The following is a 9,198-nucleotide window of genomic DNA, read 5'->3' as shown; positions in this document are numbered from 1 at the left end:
CCTCCTTTCCCCCTCCAACTCCTGGTGAGTGCAGACCCAATTCCCTGGATCTTCAAACAAAGAAAAATCAATCAGGTTCTTAAAAAAGAAAGCTTTTAATTAAAGGAAGAAAAGGTAAAAATTATCTCTGTAAAATCAGGATGGAAAATGCTTTACAGGGTACTTAGCTTCAGATAGTCCAGAGGAAACCCCCTCTAGCCTCAGGTTCAAAGTTACAGCAAACAGAGGTAAAAATCCTTCCAGCAAAAAGAAGCATTTACAAGTTGAGCAAAACAAAATTAAAACTAATCCGCCTTGCCTGGCTACTTACAAGTTTGAACCATGAAAGACTGATTCAGAAAGATTTGGAGAGCCTGGATTGATGTCCCGTCCCTCTCAGTCCCGAGAGCGAACAACAACAAAAACAAAGAGCACAAACAAAGACTTCCTTCCACCAAGATTTGAAAGTATCTTGTCCCCTCATTGGTCCTCTGGTCAGGTGTCAGCCAGGTTTACTGAGCTTCTTAACCCTTTACAGGTAAAAGAGACATTAACCCTTAAATATCTGTTTATGACAACACGTGTCTGTAAAATCTTATGAATTGTGAAAACTTTATTTTATGTGTAAAATGAACTGTCAGCTCTTGTGTATGAAATTATAAGGTTTTTTATTATTAAACAATCTATTATGTAACAAACAGAAATGAACATTCAGCTAAAACAAAAGTGAAACAGTGGCTTTTAATTATGAAACTATATTAAAACAATCTGTTAGCTAGCTATATAAAATCCTTTCATTAAACCATCAGTGAAACAAAACAGTAAAGTGCAGCTGTCCAGGGGATGGGTTGGGGCTTAAAGTCACAGGCAACTATATTTCTTGGCTCTGCTTCTTCTAGTCGGTAGAACTTCTGGCATGTAATCCCACGGCTTAAAGTTACCAGGGATGATAGAGGGCTCAAATGACCTGGGGTCCCAGGTACAATTGTTTATAGTAAATTGGCTCGGAGTCTGGGAAGGGAATGGCCTCTGGGAACAGTGGTGTATTGGTACAGTGGGGAGGAATTCTTCTTGTCCCCAGTAGCCTGTATTGTCCAAAGGCTGGATAACATGGTCTGGGTGTTAGTTTGCAACACTGCATTGCCTGCTGCCATAGTAGTAACATGTCCTGCAACAGGACATTTTAGCTCTGTATTGCCTCCAGGATTTGCCTCTGCATCTCCCCATCTTTTTCTATACTGTCTTTGGCCATGGCAGTGTTTTCCCTGGCAACTGCCCCACAATCCTTTGCCACTGCAAGGATCTCCCTGAAAATCTCCTTGTCAGATAACCTTTTGGTCCTCAGATACTGCTTCCATCACTCTGCATTTGCAGGGAGGTTGGACGCTATAATGTCTGTGAATGTTTCGTGATACGTCTGTTTTCTCCCCCTCATGTTTGCCAGTCACTGAGCTGCAGGTGTGGCCCCATTTCTTGAGGATCTGGCCAGTGCAGTGCCATAGTCTTGGGGGAACCTCTGAGATGGTAAGTAGTGTGTGCACTGGTATTTTTGTCTGTGCAGTATATGCTGTTTGGCTTTGTTGTTGTGTGTGTGGGGCAGAGTGGATGGAGGAGGCTGGGAATTATGTTCCTGATCTGGCTTTTCAGTTTTGCTATACATTGGAGGTGCTTATATGGTGTCAGAGTGGTTATCAGTGTGATCGTGGGGTGAGTGGGACAGTAATCCTTTCAACATCCCATTTAGGCTGTCCTGACTTTGGATGAAATTACACTCAGAAGGGTGTCTATGCGGCAGAGAATGGCCTTCTTCAAAAGGGCAAAGGGCATACCAGATATTCTATAAAGTTATTCACCTAGATGCTTCCTCCAGAAGTGCTGCAGGAGTGCAAGTGTAGCACCCCTCTCCACCTGGTTACCTCCTTTAATGGCAATCCGCTTACAGGTTCTGATGGACAGGTCTGGGTTCTTTTGGATCCCGCCACCCACTCAGCAGGGTGAATCTTTTTTCTTTTTTGTTATGAAATTACTTGGCGGTGCCTCCACCCCCCTCGCTCCTTCCTGGCAGGGTCACCAGGGCAGCTTGGGCGGAAAATTCTAACTACAGAGTAATCCCACTTACTTGCCAGATAGTTGGAGACTTCCAAGAAATAACACAACACATAAATATATATTCAACACAATAATTATATTGAACAGGCAACAAATACAATATAACAGGGGAAACACTATTTTTAGGGTCACTGGTGCCCACACTGAAAATACCTGTGTCTTGATGTAACAAGTGTAAAACTAGTGTCCTGTTGGTACGCGTACTTTGCTGGGGCCCTTGATGACCTATAAAATTCTCTGCAGTGGTTTAGCCATGTGGCTGACTGGGTTCAGTACAGCCCAAAGGACCCACAAGTGGGAGGAGGTGGTGAATCCCTCCACAGCTGTAATAAGCAGCAGGTTATAAAATCCTCAAACTCTTACTCCCTGGCTTGAGGACACAGTTCAGGGAGTAGGGGGTCCCCAAAACAAATCCCCTGACTAACTAACTAAAAGCTGGTGCACTCACAAACTCCATGAATGACCTTCGGCTTTGAAGATGACGCTGGACTCCTCAGTCACTGCAGAGAGGCTGCTGTCTGCTGGCAGGGATCCTCCTCAGGCAGGAATCAAGCTGCGTTGGTCCCAGGATTTCCCCTCACCACAAAGGGGTGCAGGGCTCAAGGTGTAGGTTATACAACTACCCTAACATCCAAACTGTAGCCTCCTAGCCCAGCCCCCAGTCACACACTCAGCAGGCAGCAGCCCTGGACTAGCGGCGCTGACCATGTGGGGACTGGTCTCACCAGGGGAGCTGGAGGTGAACCCAGCCTGGCTGGGGAAATTTCCCAGCAAACCCTACCAATTGGGAATCATCCGTAGGGAAGGAAAACCCAGCTGGGGGATCTGCGGTCGGGTCCCTAGAGGCCAGTTCTCAGGGGGAATCCTGCTTGCAGGCCTGGGACTCACCAGCTCCCCACACAGCCAGTCCTGCCCTGGCCCTCACTGGCTCCCGCCTCTTCAGAATGGCTTCTCCCATTTCCTCAATTCCCTGGGAGGGCATCTCACTCCCTGTTGGTTGCTGGGCAGACTCTGAGTTTGCCTTGGCTCCTCCTCCCTGAGCGGCCAGCAGACAGAGCTCCAGGAATCTATGTAATCTCCTTGGGGGTTACACAAGGAAATCATGAACTATACTGGGGAGGGGGGAGGGAAATGGCCATGCAACTTTTCTTCATAAACTCCAAACAAAAACTGATCAATTTCTCAACCTTTAGATTTTGCTTTATCTCCCCTGCAGACATGGTGAACATGCAGAATAAAATTGATAGGTTTCTGCAGTGATATCCTGAACGATTCACTCTTACTAGTTTGTAAAAATGCATGTTACAGGGCATTTATGGGGATCTATGCCCTTTTGAAACTTTATGGGCATGCAGTGTCAATATCTACCTCATGGTAAGTGATAGCACTAAACAAACTTATTTTCCTGTAACCACAATCTCAGTAAACTTTTGCATTTCACACAAAAGAATATTTTCATTTGAATCAGTCACAGGGACTTGTGGGGGAAGGAGAAGGAGGAAGAGCAATGGCTGCACCATGATGCTGGACACCATTTTGAACTGGGAAACAAGCTTGGGACAAGGGCACATTCACCATGCAAAACACCTAATAGAAGGAGAAGGGCAAATAGGTATATGGGCATGTGCCTTCCATGGAGTGGGCCTGAAAATGGTTGGTAAAGTCAGGGCTTTAGCATCAGAGGGAGGCTGATTGTCTGGCCTGAGTAACCTCCATTTTGGAAAGGTGAACTGGGAGTGGGGTGGGGACAAATGGACAACATAAGCTGAGGAAGGAAGGGATGAGAGACCTGAGCCTCAGAAAGGATTCTAGCTGACATCCATCTTCAATAGCTGCATCCCAGGGGCACTTGGAATAGAAGCTAGCATAGCTAATAACACAATAAATAGTAAAATATTTTTTAAAATAAAATCTTACATTATAACGTTCCCTCCACAGGATCAGCCTCCTTGGTCCCAGTCTGGGTTGAAATTGGATTGGGAGCTCCAGGTCAGGAATTGAGCTTAACTTCTACATGGCCATTATAAGGATCCTGAGTCCCAAGAGATTCTGAATTTCAGGGGAGATCTCTTCACTGGCCTCCTCATTCTCATCCTCCAATGATTCTTGATGGCCATCCTTGGGGAGAGTGGGGTGCACAAGCTTCCTGGGGATGGTGGTCATGAAGTTACATAAAATCCTGTACAACTCAAAAAATGGACAGGTTACATGTGCCTTGCTAGAATTTTTCTTGTTCTCCCTGGTTTTAATGGAAGTGCTCCTGAACTGTTTGGTCTTTATCTAGGACTGTTCAGCCTCCCAGTAATGGCTTCTCACAGATATCTTTCTAGAAATGTCCACAAAAATGTCTTTATTCCACTGGCTGGACACAAAAGCTTCCTGCAGTGATGTTTCTCCTGAAATGGTGATGAGCTCCATGGTCATGGTGGGGCTCTAAGCAACTGCTTGAGATATCTTTTTAGGGCTTCTGAAGTATTATTGTAGCTATTGTTATAAACTGGAATCCTGGAGTGAATAGACAAAATGTGTCTGTTCACCAGCTTATAAACAAAGGATGGAACATCCAGTTAATTTGACCACAGAGCTGGGGACAAGTCAGTAATGGTCACCTGTACAGTAGGGTGGGATAGCCATTGGGAGACTGCCTAAATAGCGTCCAGCAGCATTGCATGGACACAAACACCTGACCGGACTAACTCACTATATAGCAAAGCTCATTTTGAAAGAAGGCTCCACTGTTCCTGATAAATGTGGAGTCTGTGCCCTACAATTAATTGTATTGTTTATACACAAGCATTTTCAAAATGGATAAACTCAATTTAGTGTGGTTTAAACTTGTGTAGGCAAGCCCATCGTTGATAAAGCCCTTATCTCAGAGATCTGAGTCAGAGCAAACAAACTATCATCAGAAATAAAATCTCTAATGCCCAGCTAGTGTCCTGGATCCCGAGCATGGCCTGCAACCTATACCAGCCAGGATGGCTTGTAGCCCCTTCTCTCCTTTTGGTCATCTTCCCTATTTGTACATTCCAGCACCAGCAGTGGGGCAGAGTCTTCCTTGACTACATTCAGGCTGTCATGGGTGTAAACTCCAGACTGTTCCTTTAAGGGGTAGTATACCCACAGCAATATATCATATTTCCCCCCTCCATTTTGCCTGCTAGAGTGGCATAAAATTTCATGTATTGTATAATATAGTACAACTAGTAACCATATGTCAGTTTTATCAGGACAAGTTCTATTGTCTCAGTACTGTAACTTCTTTCAGGACACCTGAACCATCCCAGCTATTCATTTAATCAGTAAACATTTGTTTTAAATGCAAAATGTTTCTTCATGACACATTGTAATGTAGAATTTGCTCTGTTTCTCAAGAAAAAATATTCACTGGAATGAGTACTCAGTGTGCTGAACAGTAGAATGAATGTGGCACAGTTGCAAAACTTCAAATGGATGCTTAATGATACTACTTCAGTTTCTTGAATAAACTCTTTCTGAATACTAAAAGAATGGACAAACTCCTCTCTTAAAGATGGCAAGAGCTTTTTCGAGTGAATCCTTTTGGTATGAATATTTCACTAACCTAAAATAATTCACCACAAAAGTGTCCAAGACTTTGTGCTTAAGGTGACCATATTTTCAAAATCAAAGAAATATAATGTTGTTAAGAAAAATATTGGGCCAGATATTCCCTCAGGCTAGCACTAGGGAACAGAAATTGTGTAGTATATGCATGGTGAACTATAGGAATAGAAATTCCACTATTAAAGCTGCTTAAAATCTATCAATTTTTGACATTTATATTTCCAAAATGTTGATCTTTTACAATTGAAACAATTGGGAAATATATATTTTTAAATATTTATGATTTTTCTCATCCTTTCCCCTTTATTTTTTTTTAACTGACTAGCTCTCACTACTATGGTCTATCTCTACCTCAAGTCTTTGGACGACCCTCCGCAGGATTATGGTGGTTATCCAACTGGATGGGAGGTGACACATTGGGTTTGGAAAGCAGCCACCCCACAAGGCATGCTCTGCTCCCAAACTAATGGAAGTACTGCTGGAAAAAGCCAATGGGTTGTCATCCCTCTAACAACAATAATTCCTGGTCAGCACAGACAGGAGGGAAAATGAGAGGAGCTTCCTCTCTTTGATAAATCATAGGTTTTTCAGCTATATCATCAATGACTCTGATCTTCTTCGTAGACCCATTCCTCCCCAGTGGGCAATATTTGTCAGAAACTCCAGAAGGTAGAGTGATTTTGGTGTTGCCTGGTCTTTTGTACTAGATTTCCCCGTGGAAATGATATGGCCCATAAAGCAAATAAATCCATTGTTATCTTTTCCCCCATGTAACTACATGGAAAATCAGTCAGTAAGCAGCCAATAATATGTGACATTCATAGTCCAGTAAGATTGGCAGAAAGATAGAACATTGATCAAGAGAGCAATTTCCTTGACCAATTAATTGCCTTTTTTTTTCTTACCTCAAGATATTTGTGCTTTTGAATTTCTTGGATTCTTCTACTTGACCCTGTAGTGAAATTATAAGCCTAGGTTTGAGACATCACCATCAGCTGCCCCAGAAATAAATGTGCTATCACAAATTCAGTATAATTATGATTTGACCATAGGATTTCTACCTGCTGGGAGAGGTCAGGCTTTTCAACAAAGCTCTACACTAATTTGAAAATACTGTGAAAGCAGTTATTAAAACAAATGAAATGGAAATAGATTTGCCTTTCTAATATGACATTTGCCATGTCTTCCACCAATATTCCAAGAGAATTCTCCAGGAACTAGTTCACTTGACTTGATTATATAATTTTTAAAACACAGCTTTCATTTTTTGAAAAAAAAAAAACCTATTTTATTCATAAGGCATATCAGTGGTGTTATTGCAACGGCACACTTGGAGCAATACAATAGCACTTTTTAAAGTGCATTTCAGGTGCCACATTTCCACTGGATTTGCACTTTAATCAGCACCAACAGATAGTATGTCATGTATCATATTGATCAAAATGAGGCAAAAGCTGAAGATATTAATATGATACAGTACCAAGGTCTAGCAAGACCACAACTGGTACATAATTGTGCACAACAGAGAGATTGAAAATTTTTGAAAAGGTACAGCAGACGGCAGCAAGCATAATGGGTCTCAGGAAACTATAACTATGAAAAGAGAGAAGTAAAAATAGGTTTATATTTATCAGAAAAAATGATTTAGAACAGGTATGATTGATGTATATAAAATTAGAAAGGACAACGAAAAAGGCAATACCATGAAATTATTCCACTGGGTGATCAGATCAAGAAAGTAAAGCCTTAAAGCTGATAAAGGACTAGGCAATGAGTACTGAAGATACAGTCTGTACATATAATAAAACTAGTGTATGGAGTGGATGAACATGATAAATCTGTCAATATTAATTACTAACCAACTAAAGATTTCATTAAGAAACACCTGAGTTTGAAAATGAGTCAATGGTGTCTACTTAGTACAGAGGAAATGCATTATAATTTCCATAGAATAAATCTTCTGCCTAAAACATGAACATCCTTGGAAGTCTGGAAAATAATAAATAAGGGATGCAGCCACCTTTTATTTAAAATGAGCACTAATGCCTCGGTTTCTCTCTCACACACACATCTGGGCTGAGATGGCATGCAAATTTTCTGGATATGCAGTATATCCCTAGAGATTTGGAGCAGTTTCTGGAGGGGCTCAGTGTTTGAAAATACAGTTTATAAAGTCAGAGCTAACTTTATCTTTAACTATGGAACAACTACTGCTGTTCCAAAATAGGTAGATAGATAATATAGAAAAATGTTAAACACATTAAGGGCAAGACACATTAGAGGGTACCAGTGTTATATGATTCAGTCTACCTCATATGCTCCTATTCTATATTCAGCTGAGAAAGAATGTCAGAGTGATATAATAAATAATTGAAAGGAAAGGGTTTTGGGATAGAGGGGGGAATCTGAACACAAATTTCACTACAGAAGCATAAATGAAACAGTGTACTAGCACTTTTAAAAATTTCTGCTTGCTTGTTTGAAAACTTGCACAACAATCTGTTGCTATATCCATCATATAATGCTAACCATCCCAAGATTTGGAGATAATTCTTTCCACAGACAAAATCAATAGGATATAATCATTTGTAAGCTGGTTTCAATATGGCGGCCAACGCGACCACCAACCCGTCTCAGCTCCTGCCGCTCGAGCTTGTGGACAAGTGTATAGGTTCACGTATTCACATTGTGATGAAGAGTGATAAAGAAATTGTTGGCACACTCCTAGGATTTGATGATTTTGTCACGAAATCACACCTGAAGGAAGAAGAATCACAAAATTAGATCAGATCTTGCTAAATGGAAATAACATAACAATGCTGGTTCCTGGAGGAGAAGGACCTGAAGTATAAACTGATTAATTTGTCATCTATGAAGACTCTTGTTATATATTCTGTTATCTCAATGGAGTGCTTTTGATTTTTGTTTTGTTTACATTTAAAGTTGATATTTGATAAAAGGTAAATTTTCCTATTCAGGGAAGATGCATTGCTGATGCTGACTTTGTAAGTTAAAATCATGACTTTATTGTAAAGACCAATCTGCTGTTCAGAATAAAACAAACATTTTCTTTTTGTTAAAAAAAAAAAAAAAAAAAAGAGTGGGGATGAGGCGGAAGTAGGAAGTAATCAGCCTCATCCTGACCATACTGAATTAGGGACTTAGTTCCCATTGTTTCCAACTAAAGTGGGTTGAGTTGTGCTTAAAGTACATTCAAGTAAATAGAACTTAAGCATGTTTAAATGCTTTGATGAATGGGTGCCTTTAGCTTCTTTTAAGATGTGTTCAACACCCTACTGCACTGATAGCTAATTCTGAAGTACATGACAAGTTAGATCTTAAAGACAATTAAAATATCTTTTAAAATGTCCCCATCCTTGTCTTGCACTCATAAAGGTTTATTTTAGTGTGTTTTTCTTTTATCTTGGAAAGCTTTCCTTCTATCTGCCCATTTGTCTGAAATTCTGCCTTTTTAATGCATGTTGTTACAGCATATGCCACTTCTATAAAGACACTTAAATCAAA

The 9,198-nt window shown here is 40.9% G+C and overlaps 1 pseudogene; it reads left to right on the top strand.

Annotated features, from left to right (window-relative positions):
- The first annotated feature begins 8,272 nt into the window (after nucleotides 1-8,272).
- LOC123357388 lies at nucleotides 8,273-8,752 on the top strand (annotated as a pseudogene).
- The last annotated feature ends 446 nt before the right edge of the window (nucleotides 8,753-9,198 follow it).

This window comes from Mauremys mutica, chromosome 1 (genome assembly GCF_020497125.1).
Source record: "Mauremys mutica isolate MM-2020 ecotype Southern chromosome 1, ASM2049712v1, whole genome shotgun sequence".
Lineage (NCBI taxonomy): Eukaryota > Metazoa > Chordata > Testudines > Geoemydidae > Mauremys > Mauremys mutica.
The sequence above is the reverse complement of the archived record's forward strand: the minus strand, read 5'-3'. Positions and strand labels throughout refer to the sequence as shown.